The 21,399-nt window shown below is 41.3% G+C and overlaps 1 protein-coding gene across 1 annotated transcript in view; it reads left to right on the top strand.

Moving 5' to 3' along the window:
* Positions 1-21,399, top strand: part of TTLL11 (tubulin tyrosine ligase like 11) — a 274,108-nt gene that overhangs the window by 1,340 nt on the left and 251,369 nt on the right. The window lies entirely within an intron of this gene.

Here is a 21,399-nt window from a genome sequence, read left to right as displayed (position 1 = left end):
GGAGGCAGACAGGCCTAGGGTCTCACTACACTCTGCTACTTAGCTGTGTGACCTTGAGTAAGTTGCTTCACCTCTTTAGCCTATTACCTCCTCTGTAAAGTGAGGCCAATTTTACTTATCTCATCATCTTGTTAGCATTAGAAGACTCACTGCTTAAGTGTTTTATAGCACAAGTCTGCAATAAATGGTAACTTATGTTACCACTCTCTCCTTTCTCACTTCTTCCACCATCATCACCACAACCAGCACTACCACTGTCATCATCGTCAGTGTAGGCACCGTATTTTATATTCCAGGCTTGGCATACAGAAGATGTCAGTAAGTGGTGAATCAAAGGGTGAATGAAGACATGAGTTATCATCCCCGAGCCCGTTTTAGACTGGCAGGGGATGGGATGAAGCACCAGTGACTATAGAGATGTCTATTGCAGTTGGCTGAGTGGATAAAGCCATTTGACTTTATTTGCAGCATATAGGGTATTTAATGTGCTTTCAGGAGTGTCAGGAGTTTGGTTAAGGATAGCTGAGTGTGGACACAGCCAGTGGTGACAGGGATCTGCCGCAGGTAACAGAGGACTCCGGTACTTAGTCCTGTGCCTTGGCTATGGTAATGGTTTGGTATGGTAATGGTTTCATTAAGTTGGAACATACAGAGAGATGGGCACAGAAAGGATTGATGTAGTCAGAGGGTTGATGTCCCAGTAGGAAAAAGTGCATTTGGTTTGGAGGGAAGTCAAGGATCAGGCAGAACCAACTTCCATGTAGACAGGGGTTAGCCACTGGGGAAGTCTGACTCCAAGTGTCTGGGCCCCCAGCCTTGGGGCTTGGGATTCAGAGGGGAAATTTCATGCTGGGGAAACGGGAAAAACAAGGGCAGGCTCTCAGTTCTAAAGTATCTTGGTTTCTAGGCAGGGTCCCAGGTCCAGGCCAGAGATATGAGGGCTAGAAAAGGGTACAACTGGACAACTTGTCAGTGCCGTGGTCTTAATGAAGGGAGAATCCAGCTAATAAAACCAGGCTATGGAGTCAGGCTAGGCAGACTGGCCCAAGTGGGGCCTCCACTTAGCTTATCCCTATGGGAGAGAGAGACATGAAGCAGGCCAGATCTTGTTTGCTAGGAGAGGTGGGGCCAGATGGACTCATACATCCCAGCCCAGGTTCATTCACTCATTCTGTAAATGTCCACTGTGGAGGTGCCAAGTTCTTTGCTGGGCCCTGGGAATCAAACATATTTAAGATGTGACCCTTGTGCCCAAGGACTTTATAGTTCAATAGGGAATAAAACACAAGTAAAGGAATAATTGCGGTCATTACAGGGCCATTGCTGCTGCATCCTGAAATGCTCCTTTTTCATTTATTTGCATGGCTTACTCTTGTCAGTTCTTTAGATGATACCTTTCCCATCAGTCTCCAGCCCTTGGTATTTTTTTTTTCCATAATACTAAACTTTACCTGGCATTATATTATGTATTGCTGTTTATTGTCTGTTTCCCTCACTAGAATGTAAGCTCCATGAGGGCAGGGGCTTTGTTTTGTTTATTGCTGTACCCACAGGTGCTTGGCACATAGAAGTTGCTCAATAAATATTTGTTGAATGAATGAATACATTATGTGATGAGTGTTTCTGTGTGAAAGTAGAAATGCTGCAGGAGATAGAGAGGGGCACCCAGGAAGGGCTTTCTGGAGGAGATGAACCCGAGCTGAGTCCTGAGTGCTGAAAATGAACTGGAGTTATTTAGGGGCCATAGACTTTAGATCTCTGGTTGCAGGCCATAGACTTTAGATGTCTGGGCAAAGCAGAGGACCTTTCAGGACTTTCAGTATGGCTGGATCATAGTGTGGGAGGTGGAATTGTGAGAGATGGGGCTACAGAAATGAGCAGGGATCAGATCATGTGCCATGCGATGAGATTTGGACCTGTTTGGGGGAGGAAGGCTATGTGAGCGATTAACGGAATTTTAACGTTCTTCCATTTATCAGGGCAAGTCAGTTAAACCCTTCAGGCCTCAGTTTGCTTATCTGTAAAGTAGGGGCGGGCAGAGCTAGTTCAGTGGTTTCCAGTCTCTCTACTTTGGTAGCCGCATAATGGTAATGTTGATCTACGTGAGACTGTTGCACTGGTCAACCCCAGGGGGAAGGCTTTTTCCAGGGCACTACCTGTAATTGCTTCTTCCACCTCTAACCCTGCCTTTTTTTCCCACTCAGAGAGCACATATAGGTGGCATATAGGTGGAGATGTTGATTCTAGTATATTTTAAAACGTAATTCACTGAGTGTGGTGGCTCATGCCTGTAATTCCAGCTACTTGGGAGGCTGAAGTGGGAGGATCACTTGAGTCCAGGAGCTCGAGGATGCAGTGAGCTATGATTGTGTCACTGGGTGACAGAGCAAGACCCTGTCTCTAAAAAGAAAACTGAAAATTAAAAAAGCAACATTTAGCCTACTATTAGGCTTGTGAGTATTACTATCACCCTTCCTCATTAGTGCATGAAGTCCTGAGGGCAGGGGTGGTGGTATCTGACTTATGTCCCTAATGTACAGCACATTCTAGGTGCTCAATAAATATTCATCGAATGAATTATGGAATATTTGCAACAGAGCTTACATCACATCTTGACACCCTAGAGTGTGGAGGTTGAAAAGTGCCAAAGTAGCTAAACTTTAAAGTTACTTCCTGCTTTAAACTACGATTATAGTATTCTTAGTACCTCCTACAAAGTTGACTGCGTGAAAAGTAACATATATTTATATCCCTGGTACTAACAAAGTGCAAACACATGACCTTTCCTATGCCTGCCTTTCCCCGTCTGTTATAAGGTGATATTGGATGAGATCATCTTGAACTCCCAGCGCTGACGTTCTAGGAGCAAGAACTCCCACTGGGGGCTGTGGTGCAAGGGTATGAGCAACAGTACCTCTTGCATACCATGCTGTGTTGCTGTGGGGTTGGAGAGTACTCAGGTGGCTGGCTTTGGTGGGAGTGAATGGGTAGCCCAGGTAAGAAATAAGAATACCAACCAGAGTGAAAGCTGTCTCCTTTTATGGGTACATAGTGGAGGGCTATGTATCACTGTCCACTCCAGCAGTGTAGGACTGAGCCAGCATGTGAATTTGGAAGTTTGCGCAGCCGCAGGGCACACAATCTCCCTTCCTTTTTCACTTTTTTTTTTTTTTAGACAGGGTGTCCTTCTGTCACCCAGGCTGGAGTGCAGTGGTGCGATCTTGGCTCACTGCAATCTCACTGCAACCTCTGCCTCCCAGGTTCAAGCAGTTCTCCTGCCTCAGCCTCCAGAGTAGCTGAGATTACAGGCACATGTCACCATTCCTGGCTGCTTTTTGTATTTTTAATAGAGATGGGGTTTCACCATGATATGGCCAGACTGGTCTTGAACTCCTGACCTCAAGTGATCCACCTGCCTCGGCCTCTCAAAGTGCTGGGATTACAGGCATGAGCCACCACCCTGGCTCCTTTTTCACTTTTCTTTATTCCACATATATTTAACAACAACAACAACAACAACACGATAATAAATCTTTATCTAGTTCTTACTCTGTTCCAGGTGCATTTTAAGTGCGCTACATGTATACAATTATTTGATTCTCTCAACAACTCAGTAAAGTAAGTGCCTTATTGTGTCCATTCTACAGATGAAAAAATTGAAGTACACAGAGGTTAACTTACTCGAGGCCACACAGCTAGTAAGGGACAGAGCTAGCATTTGAAATAGGCATTCCATTTGAAACCAGGCTTCAATTCTGTGCTCTCTATTGGTAAACGCTGGGCTGGAGGTTGCAGATGTAGATGTGAACAGGATATACTCCTTGCCGTCCAGGAGCTCCTGGTGTAGGAGGAAGAATAAATGCAAACAGACAGTTACAGTTTGGTCTGGGAGGTGAGTGAGTCAAGGACGTTCCATACAGAGTAGAAACAACAAGGCAGGCAGTATGGACCAGGTTTTATATGCAGGATGGGATGATGGCAGCTTAGGGAGCATGTGGGGGAGTAGAGAGCAATGAAGAAGGATCCAGATCACAGAGCATGTTGAAGGCCATGCCAAGAAGCTTGCGCTTCTGACTGAATTTGATCACAGATTGCTTGCCATATATAGACCCAGCCTCCCTTGCCCACTCTCCTTCAGTCCCAGGTGAACCATGCCAGCCCTCAGATGATTCAGTTTGCAGTCATACCCGTTCTGGCCAGGTCTAATTTAACTGTGTCCACAATGTTAAATTTGTTTCTGAAAGGGAAGAATCACAGATGTTAGCTCTGTAAACTTGTAGACAAGACTGGAGTTACTCTCAAATAGCAAAATCATGTCTACAGAGTCACCACTAAAGTTGCACCATGAAAGAAAGGCATGATTTCTGGTTCACAGCAGATGCTCAATGTTTATGGATTTGTATGGTCTTCTTCCTGTCCTGTGAAGACTCCCCATCCCCCTGGATTCTTCTGTCATTTTGCTACCCTCGTTAAAAAACAGCTTAGAGGAAAGACACCATAGAGAGTAGATGCCACGTTTGTTGTCAGCTGCCCTCCGTGGAGATGTAGGTATGTACACACTGTGCATATGTATGCAGTGGTGCCATGGTCGCCAGCTAATGTGAATGAGGTCTCTGAGAGATTTCACAGCAGGACCTTTGTTGATGATGGTTTGAATAAGCCCCTGTCCTGAGATCTGTTACAGTATAAAGTCTTTGTTTCAGAGACTCCAAATCAGGCATTGTTCCCTGAAATTTATCCAGCCTTTCTTTAGAACAAGTATACAGTTACTATATCATCCTACTTACAATTTATATAATATTAGTTACTGTTTATTAAATATGGGTTATGTGCAAGGCATTGTACTGTTTTATGCTCATGAAAAATTGTATTGAGAGGCTGAGGCATGAGAATTGCTTGAACCTGGGAGGTGGAGGTTGCAGTGAGCTGAGATCGCGCCACTGCACTTCAGCCGGGGTGACAGAGTGAGACTCTGTCTCAAAAAAAAAAAAATTGTACTGAGTATTTACTATGCATTATTTATTTAATCCTTGCAACAACTCTCTAAAATAGACTGCATTATCATCTTCAACTTACAGATGAGGGAACTGAGGCTTAGAGAGGGGCTGGTACAGAGCCAGCCTGTGGCCACATAATAACCAGTGGCAGAGCCATCCAGGGCCTGAACTTGTAGCCAGTTTTCAATCATATAGGTTCTTCTTTGCTAATCCTTTGCTAAAAACCATTGGGCAAGGAGTTATTCTATTATCATCAGTATCATCATTACTATTCTTAAGTAACAACAGAAGAAACTGAGGTGGGCACAGCAAGTAAATGAGAAAGGGTTCAAACAGTAGTCTTTTTTTGTTCCATAACCCACTTTTAAGTGTTTTATGATTCTCTACTTCTTAACCTTCCCATTCCTCATTTGACCATAACTCAAGTGACCTTGGAGTTGGTCAGAATCAGGAGAGCAATAATGCAAATAGGACTTAAAATAAAACACACTGAAATATATCCTGCCTGGCAGAGGGAGCATTTGGTGCCTGTGCCTTCCAAATCCTGTCTTGCTGCTGCCCACAGGGGAGATGTGATTCCTGTGCCATTTGACTAGCCGGGTTGCCTTCCTCCTCTGTGGAATGTGAGCCTGCTATTTGAATCTTTCTGTCTCGGATTCCTTCTGGAAGAAGGTAGAGTATAAAATGAAATATTGGGTAGTCTAATCTTTCCTCCCTTTCTATTTTCAATGATCACCATTGCGGCTTACTGCCCATTTTTAAAAAAATAGCACCATATTTAAAAACACTGTATGCCCTACTCCATCAAATGTTCTCCTTTCACAGATATGTTATTTTAATGTCTAATCTATTGGAATTTTTCCTTTGCAATTAAACTTGTCATAACATAAAAATCACAATTCACTACCACTGTTATTTGAACCATACAATCTGGGTAATAGCTTCATGAATCCATACCAACTCCTTAAACAATCCCTTAAAAGACAATAAATTCAAGGGGCTCACATTCAAGCTCTATAACTCCTATAAATTAAAATCATGCTCGTGTGTTTTTAAGCAGGTGTTGTAATGGTTAGGCTGTTTTCTGTGTTATGAAACATACAGTATTTGTGCCACAATTTTGGTAGTGTTTTGGATGGTTTTGTATCAGCAGAAGTTTAAGACAAAAATTCAATCATATGTTTTATTTTTTATTTAAATCTGTTCTTGAACATATTGTGAAAGTAATCGACCACTGTTTAAGTGCCTTCTCTCAAGGGGAAGTGTTGTGTTTTGTAGTTGGCATGGGCTTTGAAATCAGACAGATGTGGGTTAAAATTCTTGCCTCTGATTGCTTGTGTGACTAAACTCTGTACTAAATATAGAACCTCTCTGAGACTCAGTTTCTTCAGTTGTAGCAATGGGCTAGTGCTATCTATCTCACATAATTTTTGTGAGAGTAAATGAAGGAATGTATGTAAATGTCCTTAACCCAGTGCTTGGCACACTGTAGGTATTCAGTTAGTGTTGATTCTTTTCTTTCTATCATGTAATTGCAGGCATTGGTTATTTGATCTATTTTTTCTTAAAGGGGGGGGGAAATTTAATATTAAATGTAGTCCATATATGTAGGTTACTGGTTAGTCAGAGCAGGTATGACCAGCTAATCTGACTCATCTAATAGATATTTTGAGATCTACTTTGTGCCAGGCTGTATTTGGGATCTTGGGGATACAGCAGATGACACAGCCACTCACAGATGGCTGCAGTGTAAGGGACAGTTGCATTTTGGGTGAATGTCAACTTGATATAGTCTAGGTTTAAGATGTTAAAAATAACACTGATTTCATGTTTTTGTTCTTTTTAAATCAATTATACTTTTAAAGTTTCCTGAGTCTAATTGAATGTTTTTAAGTCTCCATTCTGGACCTGGTGCCTATCTCATACTTTGGTTTTTGTTTGTTTGTTTGAGATGGAGTCTTGCTCCGTTGCCCAGGGTGGAGTGCAGTGGGGTGATCTTGGCTCACTGCAACCTCTGCCTCCTGGGTTCAAGCGATTCTCCTCCCTCAGCCTCCTGAGTAGCTGGGACTACAGGCGCCTGCCACCATGCCCGGCTAATTTTTCTGTTTTTGGTAGAGATGGAGTTTTACCATGTTGGCCAGGCTGGTCTTGAACTCCTGACCTCAGATGATCTGCCCGCCTTGGCCTCCCAAAGTGGTGGGATTACAGGCGTGAGCCACCTCGCCTGGCCTGTCTCATACCTTGGTATGTTAATTATATTCATCACCACGGGAAACTCATTTTAGCTGTTGGAGTGACATCAGTATCTTGACTTTGGGTTTCACAGGGAAAACAGATGTTATTCTACATGAACGTACCCACCAGCTATGTGGAAAAGATACACATTTCCTGGGTCACGTAGTGGCTCTATGCCCCTGACAAGTTGCTTTACCTCATCTCTAAGACTGAGTATAAAATACTAGCTAGTTGTTGTGAGGATGAAGTCAGAACATCTTGAAAGTGCCTGGCACTTTAAAGTAAGAATGCATGTTGGTTTGGCTTTCCCTCTGGTGAATCTCTATGACATCTTAATTACATTTTATAACAGAAAAATGGATGGTGTGAACAGGCAGATCAGCTTGCCATCCTCTAATTAGGTTTGAACCCCTCCTTTCCTTGTGGTTGCTCCTCTGAAGCCGAGTCATGTCCCTGAGATTCCTCCACAGAGGTTATTGTTTTGCTGGAGAGAATGATTAGCTTTCTCTATTCCAGGTGGACTTGGATCTCTCCTTCCTCCTCATATCAAATTGTGCATTGCCAGCTGCTGCCACTGCCATTTGCATGCATGTTTGTTTCCCTGGGTGTTTCTGAACCATTAGCTAGTAATTTTTATAAATGCTTTATAAGTCCTAGCAGGCATTTCTGGTGGCTTCCTTCCCTCTCCCACATGCTTCTCTGTCATCTGAATAAAACCTTCACACCCTTAATGAAGCTGGGAGAATAGGCAGTTTATCTCCTGTGTAGTCTTCCCTGGGTATAGCTTTGCTTTTCAAATAAGCTCCTCAGTACATCTGCCCAGAACTCTGATGAAGGCCAATTTTCCTATTTTGTTCCTTATACTCACTGGGAGATTCTATTTCTCATTGTGTCAGAACTGTGGGCTATTGGAATTTTAAAAAGCAACAGTGGACCATTTTTTTGGACATCTTAGATTGTGTATAAATAACTTTATTCCAATTCCAGAAACAATATGTGCTTATAAAAATTTATACAGTTCCCAAGCATATAAAATAAAAACTGAAGCAAACCACCTACCCCATCCTCCTCCCTTTCCCTCTTTCCCTCTAATTCCATTTCTGAGAGGTGACACCAGAATCCCAATATGTATCTTTACAGACTTTTTTCTTGTTTTTCGGGATGGAGTCTTGCTCTGTTGCCCAGGCTGGAGTGCAGTGACGCAATCTTGGCTCACTGCAACCTCTGCCTCCCGGGTTCAAGCAATTTTTCTGCCTCAGTCTCCCAAGTAGCTGGGATTATAGGCACATGCCACTACACCTGGCTAATTTTTGTATTTTTAGTAGAGACAAGGTTTCACCATGTTAACCAGGCTGGTCTTGAACTCCTGACCTTGTGATCTGCATGTCTTGGCCTCTCAAAGTGCTGAGATTACAGGTGTGAGCCACTGTGCCTGGCCCAGATTTTTTTCTTATTCTTGTATGCACCAGGATGGCTATACTGTGCTATAGTAAAAACCACAAAATAGCAGTGGCTTAATACAACCAAAGTTTATTTCTTGCCCATGCTATGGGTTCAATGGGGGCTGGTGGTGTTGGGGAGCAGGGGTCTCTCATCATCTTGGTTATTGAGATCACGGTCTCCCATTATGACACCTCCTTCCATGAGTCACTGAGGGACGGAAGAACATGTGGTAGTGAATTTGCACTGGTTTTTAAAACGTCTACCCAGAAGTGATGCATCACTTTGGCTCACATTTGATTCGCTGAAGCAAGTTACATGGCCGTGGCTAACCTCAGAGGGATGGGGGATGCGCGGTCCCACCATGAGGGTGTAAAGAGGAGAATCAGGCTATTTGGTAAACTGTGCTAATTACCACCATGATATCATATGTAGAGATACAAATATATGCTTTATATAAATATAAATATACACATATTTTATTTTTTCTTTCTAGAGAGGGTCTTGCTCCATTGCCCAGGCTGGAGTGTAGTGGCGCAATCTGGGCTCACTGCAACCTCTGCCTCCTGGGCTCAAACCATCCTCCCACCTCAGTTCCCCTTGCCCCCCAGGAGCTGGGACTACAGGTGCACACCATGCCCAGCTAATTTTTTGTATTTTTTATATTTTTATAATGTAGAGAGACAGCATTGTGCTATGTTGCCCAAGCTAGTCTCCTGGGCTCAAGTGATTATCCTGCCTCGGCCTCCCAAAGTGCTGGGATTACAGGTGTGAGCCACTGTACCTAGCAGATATTTCATTTTTTAAAATGCTGCAGTGATACTGTGTATATAGTGTTTGGCAACTGCTTTTTTATCAGTACCTCATATACATCTTTCTCTGTTAGTATACATAGATTCATTTCATTTTAACAACCTAATAGTCAATTTTATGGATGTACCACAATTTATTGATGGATGTTGTTTGTATGTGTTTTCTTTGCTATTACAAAGAGTGGTGCAATAAACATCACTCTTCAGACATTTTTTTTTTTTTTTTTGAGATGGAGTCTCACTCCGTCACCCAGGCTGGAGTGCAGTGGCATTATCTTGGCTCACTGCAACCTCTGCCTCCCAGGTTCAAGCGATTCTCACGCCTCAGCCTCCAGAGTAGTTGGGATTACAGGCGTGTGCCACTACATCTAGCTAATTTTTGTATTTTTAGTAAAGACGGGATTTCACCATGTTGGCTGAGCTGCTCTTGAACTCCTGACCTCAAGTGATCTGCTTCCCTTGGCCTCCCAAAGTGTTGGGATTCCAGGTGTGAGCCACTGCACCTGGCCTTTTCAGACATTTTAAGTATGTATATGTGCAAATACTTCTGTAGAATGAATTCCTAGGAATTGTTGGGTCAAGGGGCATATGTACTTTACGTTTTGATTGTTACTATCAAATTGCCCTCAGCAGGGTTTGAGACTGCGTGTTTTTGCGTATCTGCTCCAATACTCTATACTATTCATCTTGTGTATCTTTGTCAGACTGACAAGTAAAAATGTGTTCTTTTAATTTACATTTCTCCGATTGTCAACAAGGTTAAACTTATTTGCATAAGTTAGTTCGTCATTTATCTTGCTTCATCTGTGAAATGACTGAATCTATTTTTTGTTCATTTTATCTTTTGGGTTGTTTTGTTTGTGTTTTTTCTTATTGGTTTGTAAATATTATGGTTACTTTTTATCTCATATGCATTGTAAATATTTCCCACTGTTGGTTATTTAAATGTCTACCAAATAATCATTTGCCTTGCATGATCTACATTACAAGTAAAAAATGTCTTCTTCTCATTCACTAAAAACAGTCCTTAATTGCTTTTGACTTGTTAGCTTCAGAAGGCAGAAGAAACACATAATTCTACCTTCAGGTGCTATGAAATACCTAGTGAATTAAGAGGTTGTGTGGAGAGCCTTAGAGTTTTACATGTCCCTGGAACTGGATATTTTATATGAAACTTTCACATAGATTTATCTAACATGACTTTGACTTTGTGTAGTAAGTATGGTAGATTTTATTATTTCTGTTGTATAGATGTCCCTGCATCTATAGATTTGGGTTTGAATCCCCACCACGTATTAGTTCTGTCACATGGGGCATCATGGTACTTAGGGGGTTGTTCCATGTTAATCATATATGTAACATGTATGGCGAAGTCAGTACGCAATCAGTGTTTGTTCTCTTTCAACTCTTCCACCCTTCAGAGGTGTCAAGAGGCACACAGCTTAGATCTAGAGGCTGGCTCTCCTGGCTTGTAGGCCAGGTCTTATTCTAGTGGACTGTATTGCTCCTCTGAAGAGAGTGTGAGTTCCTGGCCCCTTTAGAAATAAGACCATCAGGCCGGGCGCGGTGGCTCAAGCCTGTAATCCCAGCACTTTGGGAGGCCGAGATGGGCGGATCACGAGGTCAGGAGATCGAGACCATCCTGGCGAACACAGTGAAACCCCGTCTCTACTAAGAAATACAAAAAATAGCCGGGCGAGATGGCGGGCGCCTGTAGTCCCAGCTACTCGGGAGGCTGAGGCAGGAGAATGGCGTGAACCCGGGAGGCGGAGCTTGCAGTGAGCTGAGATCCGGCCACTGCACTCCAGCCAGGGCTACAGAGCGAGACTCCGTCTCAAAAAAAAAAAAAAAGAAATAAGACCATCAGAAGTTAGTGTTTACATAAGTCCTTCAGTGCAGGACTGGGCTTTGAGCCTGGATGTTAGTTTTATTTAAAAAGCACATTTCTCACGTATATAAATAATCCTTGTACATTGCTTAAAAATTTGGAAAAAAATATTTTTAAAACATTTATAGCCCTACAATTGAGATGCAATGACTGCTTTCATGTTGAAGCATTTCTTTCCAGTATTTCTTCTGGGCATATATATTTTTTGTTTTACAAATCTGATATAATTTTATTATATCATTAACATTAATACCCACGTTATAATTTAAACATTTTTCGTTGCCATACAACTTTTCATCAATGTCATTTTAATTGCTGTAAAATATTTAATTCAGTGGGATGTATTTCATTATTTATTTTCCTGGCATTAAATGTTTAGATTGAACCTTTTATTAAAAATTATTCAAGAATGTGATTCCTTCCTATATTTCATATTATTTTCTTTTTCTTTCTTTTTTGTCTTTAGAGACAAGGTTTCACTCTGTTGCTGAGGCTGGAGTGCAGCGGCATGAACATAGCTCACTGCACCCTTGAACTCCTGGCCTCAAGTGATCCTTCCACCCCAGCCTCCAAACTAGCTAGGACTAAAGGTGTGCACCCCCATGTCCAGCTAATTTATGTACTTTTTTTTTTTTTTTTTTTTGTAGAGATTGGTTCTCTATATGTTGCCCAGGCTGGTCTTGAACTCTTGGCCTCAATGATCCTCTGTCTTCAGCCTCCCAGATTGCTAGGATAACAGGTGTGCGTCACTGCACCCAGCATATTTGATATTATTTTCTTAAGATAACTTTCCAAAAATGAAATAATTAGACCACAGGGAATATGCATTTTAAGGCTTTTGGAATATATGGCCAAATTGCTTTTCAAAATAGTTTTAGCAATTTATGCTCAACTCTGTGAGGGTTCCTATAAACACTTACTTTTGAAGAATATAATGACAAATACTGGAGAAAAGAGTGAAACAAACGAATCTCCTCCAACCTGTTTGTCCTGTCTTCCCCAAATACTTAATTCTAATAATCAGTGCATAGTTCAAAGCAGGGCATTTTGCTATGGCTATTTTGGTGTGGCCACTAGGCCTAATTTGAAACAGCCATATCAAAATGTAAACTCACTCTTTTTAATTTTCAAATAATGTATTCAGTAGACATGCTTGGCTTTCTCTTTATCCTTGACCTTCTTTTTTTATTTTTTAAATAAATAAAAAGAGGTGGTATCTCACTATGTTGCCCAGGCTAGTCGTGAATGCCTAGCCTCAAGTAATCCTTCCACCTCGGCCTCCCAAAGTGCTGGGATTCTAGGCATGAGCCACTGCACCTGGCTCATCCTTGACCTTCTCATTACTTCTAACTCCTTATGTCATCCCTGATTTTCTACGCAGAGGTAAAGCTTAAGCGTTTCACATACTTTGGAAGTTTTATTGCTAAAAGTTTTGATAGGCGATTTCTTTCTTTCTTTCTTTTTTTTTTTTTGAGACAGAGTCTCGCTGTGTCACCCAGGCTGGAGTGCAGTGGCATGATCTCTGCTCACTGCAACCTCCACCTCTTGGGTTCATGCCATTCTCCTGCCTCAGCCTCCTGAGTAGCTGGGACCACAGGCGCCTGCCACCACGCCCAGCTAATTTTTTGTGTTTTTAGTAGAGACGGGGTTTCACTGTGTCAGCAAGGATGGTCTTGATCTCCTGACCTCGTGATCCGCCCGCCTTGGCCTCCCAAAGTGCTGGGATTACAGGCGTGAGCCACCGCACCCAGCCAGTTTTGATAGGTGATTTCTTAGGTTTTGTCAAAATATCTCTGGTGTTAAAGAAAAAGAGGGGGAAGGGGTTATATTAAGAGCTGCATTAAAATGTCATTGCCATCATTAGCTATTAGGGAAATGAAAATCAAAACCACAGTGAAATACCACTTCATACCTATTGGGTTATTTATAATAAATAAGACAGATAGTACATGTTGGCGAGGCAGTGGAGAAATTGGAACCCTCATACACTCTTGGTGGGACTGTAAAATGGTGCAGCCATTTTGAAAAAACAGTTTGGCAGTTCCTCAAATGTTAAACATCCTAGCAGTTCACTCCTGATATATACCCAAGAGAAACCCATGAGAAATGAAAACATATGTGCACATAACAACTTGTACACTAATGTTCATAGTAGCATTATTCACAATAGCCAGAAAGTAGAAACAATCTAAATGTCCATCAATTGGTGGATAAATAAAATGTGGTATATCCAAGCAGTGGAATATTATTCAGCCATAACGAGGAATGAAGTACTGACACATCCTACAACTTGGATGAACCTTGAAAACATTATCCTACGTGAAAGAAGCCAGGCACAAAGACCACATATTGTGTGATTTCATTTATATGAAGTATTCAGAACAGGGAAATCTGTAGAGACAGAAAATAAATTAGTGGTTGCCTAGAGCTAGAGGTAGGAGAGAAGTTTGGTGGGGGAGGCGGGGAGTGGTTGCTAGTGGCTACGAGGTTTCTTTCTGAGGTGATAAAAATGTTCTAAAATTGATTGTAGTGTTGGTGGCACAACTATGAGTATATTAAAAACCATTGAATTGTACACTTTAAATGGGTTGATTGTATGGTATGTGAAAGATATTTCAATAAAGCTGTTAAAAATGCTATATGCTTATCCAGTTCTCATCATTGAACAGTACTTGTTTCCTAGGTAGTAATTGGCAATATGCATTAGGAACTGAAGTTCTGTGCCGCCTGTTAATTTTGCATTGCAAATATTGCCCATTACAGGTACACTGGCTCCTTGGATACCTGTAGCTACTGCAATCCTGTTCTGGTTGCATAAGGTAGTATGCAACATGGTTGAAGCTATAACAGCACTCTAAACTTTTCTTCATAAGAATGAGTTTTGCTTTTTTTGGGGAAATTTTGAATATTTTCCTGAAGAACAGACTCCTAATGAAGGCTCCATATGATGCTTTTCACAACCCAAGATGCATTATGTCATGGTGGTTGAGAGCATGAGCTTTAGACTGATAGGGGTTTGAAACAACTCACTGTGTAACTTTTGGCATATTGTACTCTGAGACTCAGTTTCTTTATCTGTAAAATGGGCATAATACAGCCATACTTCATGGAATTATTTATTGCCAGCATAAAAAGCTATAATCATGTAAAGTGCCAGGTACATAATGAAGACTCAGTTGAATATTTAAAAAAATTAACACTTGGCTCTAACCTTCTCTAGGCTTATTTCTCATATTCCCTGCCTTGAACTTAATGCCCTACTGACACCACACTGCATGTGGTTTGCTTGAGCCTTCATGCTGTGCTATTCCTCTTGACCTTTGTTCATTTTTTCCTTCTCTGAATGCTCCCTTCCTTTGTTTGGCTACCTTTTACATATCCTTCAAGAATTAAGTTTTAGCTCATCTTTTCCATAAATCTTCCCTGACTCCCACACACATGCCCCAGGCTAGGCTTAGTCCCCTTCCTTGGGTCATTTAAAATATTTTATATGTATCTCAATTTGATTAGTTTTTTCAGAGAAGCAACTTTTGACTTTATTGATCATCTCCATTGTATCTTTTTTTCTATTTCATGGGTTGCTGCCCTTTATTACTTCTTCTCTTCTACTTTTTGAGGTTTGTTTCGTTGTTCTTTTTCCAACATTAAGTTGACTGCTTTGCTAATAAAAGCACTCAAGACTACAAATTTGCCTCTAACTACTGCTTTAGCTACACCTAAGAGTTTTATTATGCAGTATTTAAAAAATCACTTTGTAGTTCTATGCATTTTACATTTTCATGAAGATTTCTTCCTTGACCCATAGGTTATTTAGATTTGTGTTTCAAAAACATTTCTAAGCACATAAGTTTATTTCTACTTATCTTTTTGTTATTAATTTCTAACTTAATTTCATTGTGGTTAGAGGATGTTCTTTCCTTCCTTCCTCCCTCCTCCCACCTTTTTTTTTTTTTTTTTTTGCAGGTTTTTGCTTTATGGCCTAACACATGGTCAGTTTTTGCAAATGATGTTCCATGTATGCTTGAAAACAATGTGCATTCTCTAGTTATTGAAAGCAATATTTTACATATGTATGTTAGATTAACTTGTGAATTGCATTATATAAATTTTATAGCCCTAATTTTTGTCCAACATTTTACATATGTGTGTTAGATTAACTTGTGAATTTTATTATATAAATTTTATAGCCCTGATTTTTATCTGACCTATTAAGAGTTATGTTAAAAATTTCTTCGGTAATTGTGGATTTCATATCTTTTGTAATCAATTTTTTTTCTTGTTCATTTTCTCCCTGCACTAGTCTGGAAGTTACCTATTCTATTTTTATTCTTCTGTTGATTACCCTAGAAAATTTAATGTGTGTGTATAATTTCACAAAGCCTGAGGTTAGTATCTTTATTCTCTTTTTAACGACACATGGATCTTTAGTATGCTTTTTCATTTTGGCCACATCACTTCTGATATATATGCGTTTATTGTCCAATATTTTAGTCCTATCTTATTTTATTCTTTTTTGAACTTCACAAATTAGACATTATGGGTATTTTATATAGTCTCAGTGTCCTTTTGATTTATCCACATTTGCCATTTTCTTTGTTTGCTCTTCTATTTTACAACCCAGACCACTTTCTGGGGTCATTTCCTTTCTCTTGAAAGTAATTTTTAAAAAAGTTCCTTTAGTGAGATACTATGTTGTAATAAACTCAGTTTTTATTTGTCCAAAATTACCTTCATTTCCTCCTCATTCTTGAAAAATAGTGTTGCTGTGCATACTATTCTAAGTTGATAGTTATAGAGTCTCAGTGCTTTGAGGATATGCCACTGGTTTTTCATTTCCACTTTTGCTGTTGAGAAGTCAGTTGTCAGTCTGATTTTTTCTTCTGCTAGTAAAATGTCTCTTTCTGGCTGCTTTTAAAATCCCTTTGTCTTAGATGTCTTTGCTGTCAGTAAGATATTTCTAGGTGAGGATTTCTTTTGACTTATTCTTCTTGGGATTTGTTGGGATTCTTGTCTCTGAGGTTTGGTATCTTATCAATTATGGAAATACTGTCTCTCATCCACTCTTTCTCTTCTCTCTTTTTGGAATTCTGATTTAGCTGTTAGGCCTTTTTTTGACGGTAATCTTATGTTCCTTGGAACTTTACTTGCTGATCATTCTTTGAGGCTTAGGTTTCAAGTTAGAATCTTCCTTTTATACAGATGCCTCAGGGGGCTCTACTACCCAGAACACTTAAACCTACATTTTTTGGTGTTAGACTTTTTTTTTTGGTTATAGGTGTAGGATGAATTCTAACTCCATAGTTGGATAGGAAGGTATCATGGTTAGACATTCTGAGCAGAGACTTATTCCTTTTATTTCCCCTTTCCTGAGGCAATGCCAAAGTACAGAGGGTTTTCTTCCAGTTTCACCCACTGAGGATGTGGCTTTTCAGAGGGCCTGGCTTGGTATGGGAGTTTCCAGTCTGATTCTTGCCTTGCCAGCAGACACTTGGGGGCCAGACCACATGCAGAGGCCAGACCACTGCCAACATGTACAGAAAGCAAGATAATTACACTTTTAAAAAGATCGCTCTGGTTGTCTTATGGAGAATGGGTTACAGAGGGCTTGAAGAGTGGAGGCAGAGAGGCAAGTTAGGATGCTATTATAAATCTCAGGAGAGAGGTGTTGCCCCCAGGACAGACAGAATGGTGGTGGACGGGGAAGGTTATTGATTAAGATGGTCTGTCTCTTCCCATAGACCGTAAGATACCCAGCCTCAGGGTGAGTATCATCACAAAGATGTCTTTTTCATCTCTGAGTCCTTCCAATGCCTGGCACAGAGAAGGCATTCACAGATGCTGATTGAATTAAACTGTGGAATCAATAATGGTTCTGGAGCTGTTTTTTTTTTTTTTTTTTTTTTACCTTCTTTTTTTTTTTTTTTTTTTTGAGACGGAGTCTGGCTCTGTAGCCCAGGCTAGAGTGCAGTGGCCGGATCTCGGCTCACTGCAAGCTCCGCCTCCTGGGTTCACGCCATTCTCCGGCCTCAACCTCCCGAGTAGCTGGGACTACAGGCGCCCGCCACCTCGCCCGGCTAGTTTTTTGTATTTCTTAGTAGAGACGAGGTTTCACCGTGTTATGGTCTCGATCTCCTGACCTCGTGATCCACCCGTCTCGGCCTCCCAAAGTGCTGGGATTACAGGCTTGAGCCACCGCGCCCGGCCTTTTTCTACCTTCTAAATGACTGTTTTCCTTAAAGGGAAATGACATGAAGGGATTCCAGGCAGTGAACTCATGCCTGTCTCTGGCATTGCGAAGCCCAAGCCAGAAATAGAGAGCCAGCTGTTTGTAAGCCCAAAAGCCTTAGGTTTTGGAAGGGTTTACTTTCCATGATAACATAGCTTTCTTTAGCCTGTGCACTTGTTCCTTACTTAAGGAGTCTCAGGCTCTGTTTGAGATTACTTACACAAAACCTTACCATCTTACTGGATTTTTATTAGAAATTACTAAACTTTATGACTCTCTAGGCAGGTTGCAAAGATGTTCCTCTAATGATATATTACAGCTGTGAAAACTTCTTCCTCCTAAGGCGTTCTTTTTGGAAAAAATGCTCTGTGTTTAGAGAACGAAGGGAGAGGCAAGTGGTTCCTGCTGTGTGACAGTTTAATAAGCTTTAGCTGGTCACTAAGAACTGTTGTTCTAAGAATATATGCAACATTTTCCCATTAAATGTGCAGCAGTATTTCTAGAAGGTATGGTAAAATAAAACATATATATGCAATTTTAAGTTTTGAGGCCTGGAAGTTCTTTATTATTCATTCAACAAATATGTGTTGAATGTCTACTGTGGCTCAAGGCCTGTGCAAGGCATGGGTGATCATTATCAGACACTATCCCTGTCATCCCTACTCGCCCATCATGTTCTTTTGTGTGAATTAGGAAAAGGCACCCATTCCTCAAGGAAAGAATATTAAATTCATCAGTATGGTACTTACATATCAATAGCAAATTTGTTGCAATGGATTATTAATGATAAATGAACATTAGTTATTAAATAATATTTATATAGTATAATGAAGTATTGTTGATTTGAACTTGAAATCAGAAATATTCTGGCACAGTAAGCAAACAGCAGATTATTGAATTACAATATGAATGTGAATCTTCCAATTTAATCAGTACATTGATACCAATGAGGGATTTAAAAAAAAATGTAAAGGGACTCATCAATCATCTATCAGATGTCAAAGCAGATCCCTATTTAGAAACACAGACTATTTTAGATACGATTAGATCAACAAGGTCTTTTTTTTTTTTTTTTTTTTTTAGAGACGAGGGTCTATTGCTGTCTCACCCAGGCTGGAGGGCAGTGGCACAATATCAAATTCTTGGGCTCAAACCATCCTCCTACCTCAGCCTTCCAAGTAGTTGGGACTAGGCGCATGCCAACCAACTCAGCTTTTTTTTTTTTGTAGAGACAAAAGTCTTACTGTATTGTTCAGGTTGCTCAAACTCCTGGCCTCAAGAAATTCTCCTGCCTCAGCCTCCCAAAGTGCTGGCATTATAGGTGTGAGCCACGATGCCCAGCACATGGTCTCTTGATTATTGAATTTGCTAAAGGGGAACAAGACATACTGGCTTATTAAAATAAGATACGACTGCCATTGCCAGAAAATTCTTATCATAAATAAAAAAACAACCCAAATATAAAATCATCTGATGTTAGTTTACAAAGCCAAAATATTTCTCAATTCCCAGTTTAAATCAACAAGTACCTTCATGATGACAATATGTATTATACAATAACTTATATTTGTTATCATGAATAATTCTTTTGTTATACAGTTTATAATTATAAAAATATTCCAAATGTTAAAGATGTTTACCTGTGAACAGCATCATGGCACTTTTTTTTTTTTTTTAATTGAGATGGAGCCTCACTCTGTTGCCCAGGCTGTAGTGCAGTGGCACGATCTCGGCTCACTGCAACCTCCGACTCCTAGGTTCAAGCAATTCTCCTGCCTCAGCTTCCCAACTTGCTCGTTTTATAGGTGCGTACCACCACACCTGGCTAATTTTTTGTATATTTGGTAAAGATGGGATCTCATCATGCTGGCCAAGCTAGTCTCGAACTCCTGACCTCAAATGATCCACCTGCCTCAGCCTCCCAAAGTACTGGGATTACAGGTGTAAGCCTCTGCACCTGGCCAGCATCATGGCACTCTTGTTCATGACTTAAAAAGCCACACATGGTGGCCTTGGATGCCCTGTGCTGGGGGAAGCAGATGTAGCTGATGAGTCCACTGTGGGCTGCTAAGAGCCCTATTGGAAGTATATACAACTATGGTGGGTGACAGAAGAAGGTAAGATGAGGTCAGTCTGGAGGTAGAGAAAGGATTGTGTGAATGAGAGGCTTCCAGGCGAGTAAGGTCCATGGCCTTTTTGACATATTTTGGCTATAAGTAGCCTTTAAGCCTTCTTTCCTGGTTCTGGCTACTTTCTGGATACATGAGATAGCTGTGTTCCAGATTGGTGAGGTGTTTCTATCTTTAGATAGACTCTCTGATCTTCTTTCTTCCTGCCCACAACTTCCTCTGTCTTCAGGTCTCAGCTTAAATCTCACTTTCTCTAAGAAGCCTTCCGGGCTCCTTCCTTCCTCACCTTGGGTCGATGCTCTTGTTTTGTGCTCCCTCAGACCCCATCATAGCATGAATCAACTTTATTGTGGTTATTGCTTGTTTGATTTTCTTTCTTTCCCACCAGATTTTATTTTATTTTATTTCATTTTCTGAGATGGAGTCTCACTTTGTTGTCCAGGCTGGAGTGCAGTGGCGCAATCTTGGCTCACTGCAACAACTCATTCCCAGGTTCAAGTGATTCTCGTGCCTCAGCCTCCCGAGTAGCTGGGATTACAGGTGCATGCCACCATGCCTGGATAATTTTTTGTACTGTAGTAGAGATGGGGTTTCACCATGTTGCCCAGGGTAGTCTCAAAGTCCTGATCTCAAGTGATCCACCTATCTCAGCTTCTCAAAGTGCTGGGATTACAGGTGTGAGCCACCACCCTGGGCCACCCACCAGATTTTAAATTCAGCTAGTGCAAGGGCCACATCTGTCTTGTTCATTATTATTATTATTGGATCCCCATACTGCACAGTGCCTGATATACGATATAATCAGATTTTGATAAATATTGACTGAAGTAATTTTCTCATTCATTCCTCAAACATTTCTAAGCCCTTACTTTGTGCCATGGACCCTGCCAAGCACTGGGCAAACAAAGAAATGAAACCCTGTGTGTCCTTTCCCCGGAGAGCTCCCTCTCTGCTTATTACCATCCGGTGTTACAGGGAAGGAGGAGGGGAAGGGCGGCTGGCTTAGGTTCAGGGTCAGAGAGGTTCTCCTCTAGGAGGGGCCTCTGAGCTAGATCTGGGGGATGAGGGGTGAGCAAGGTAGCAAGGGGCAGAGGCTCAGCATGGATGGTGGCATGGTGGCAAGCAAGTACACTGGGTGTTTAGGAGACTACAAACTGTTCTTTTTTTTTTGAGACAGAGTCTTGCTCTGTCGTCCAGGCTGGAGTGCAGTGGCATGATCTCGGCTCACTGAAACCTCCACCTCCCGGGTTCAAGCAATTCTCCTGCTTCAGCCTCCCGAGTAGCTGGGATTACAGGTGTGCACCATCACACCCTGCTAATTTTTGTATTTTTAGTAGAGACGAGGTTTCACCATGTTGACCAGGCTGGTCTCGAACTCCTGACCTTAAGTGATCCACCCTCCTTAGCCTCCCAAGGTGCTGGGATTACAGGTGTGAGCCACCGCACCTGGCCAACTGCTAACATTTTACTCTGGCTGGATCACAGGATGTAGGAGGAGAGTGAAGGGAATGGATCAGAGAGGTATGCAGGAGCCAAGTCATACAGAACTGAGCTGCAAGCGGAGAGCTCTAGGGACCCATTGGAAGGTGTCTGTTTTAAACTTTTAGAGACTGGGTTTTGCTATATTGCCCAGGCTGGCCTCGAACTCTTGGGCTCAAGTGATCCTCCTGCC

This window comes from Papio anubis, chromosome 13 (genome assembly GCF_008728515.1).
Source record: "Papio anubis isolate 15944 chromosome 13, Panubis1.0, whole genome shotgun sequence".
NCBI lineage: Eukaryota > Metazoa > Chordata > Mammalia > Primates > Cercopithecidae > Papio > Papio anubis.
The sequence above is the reverse complement of the archived record's forward strand: the minus strand, read 5'-3'. Positions and strand labels throughout refer to the sequence as shown.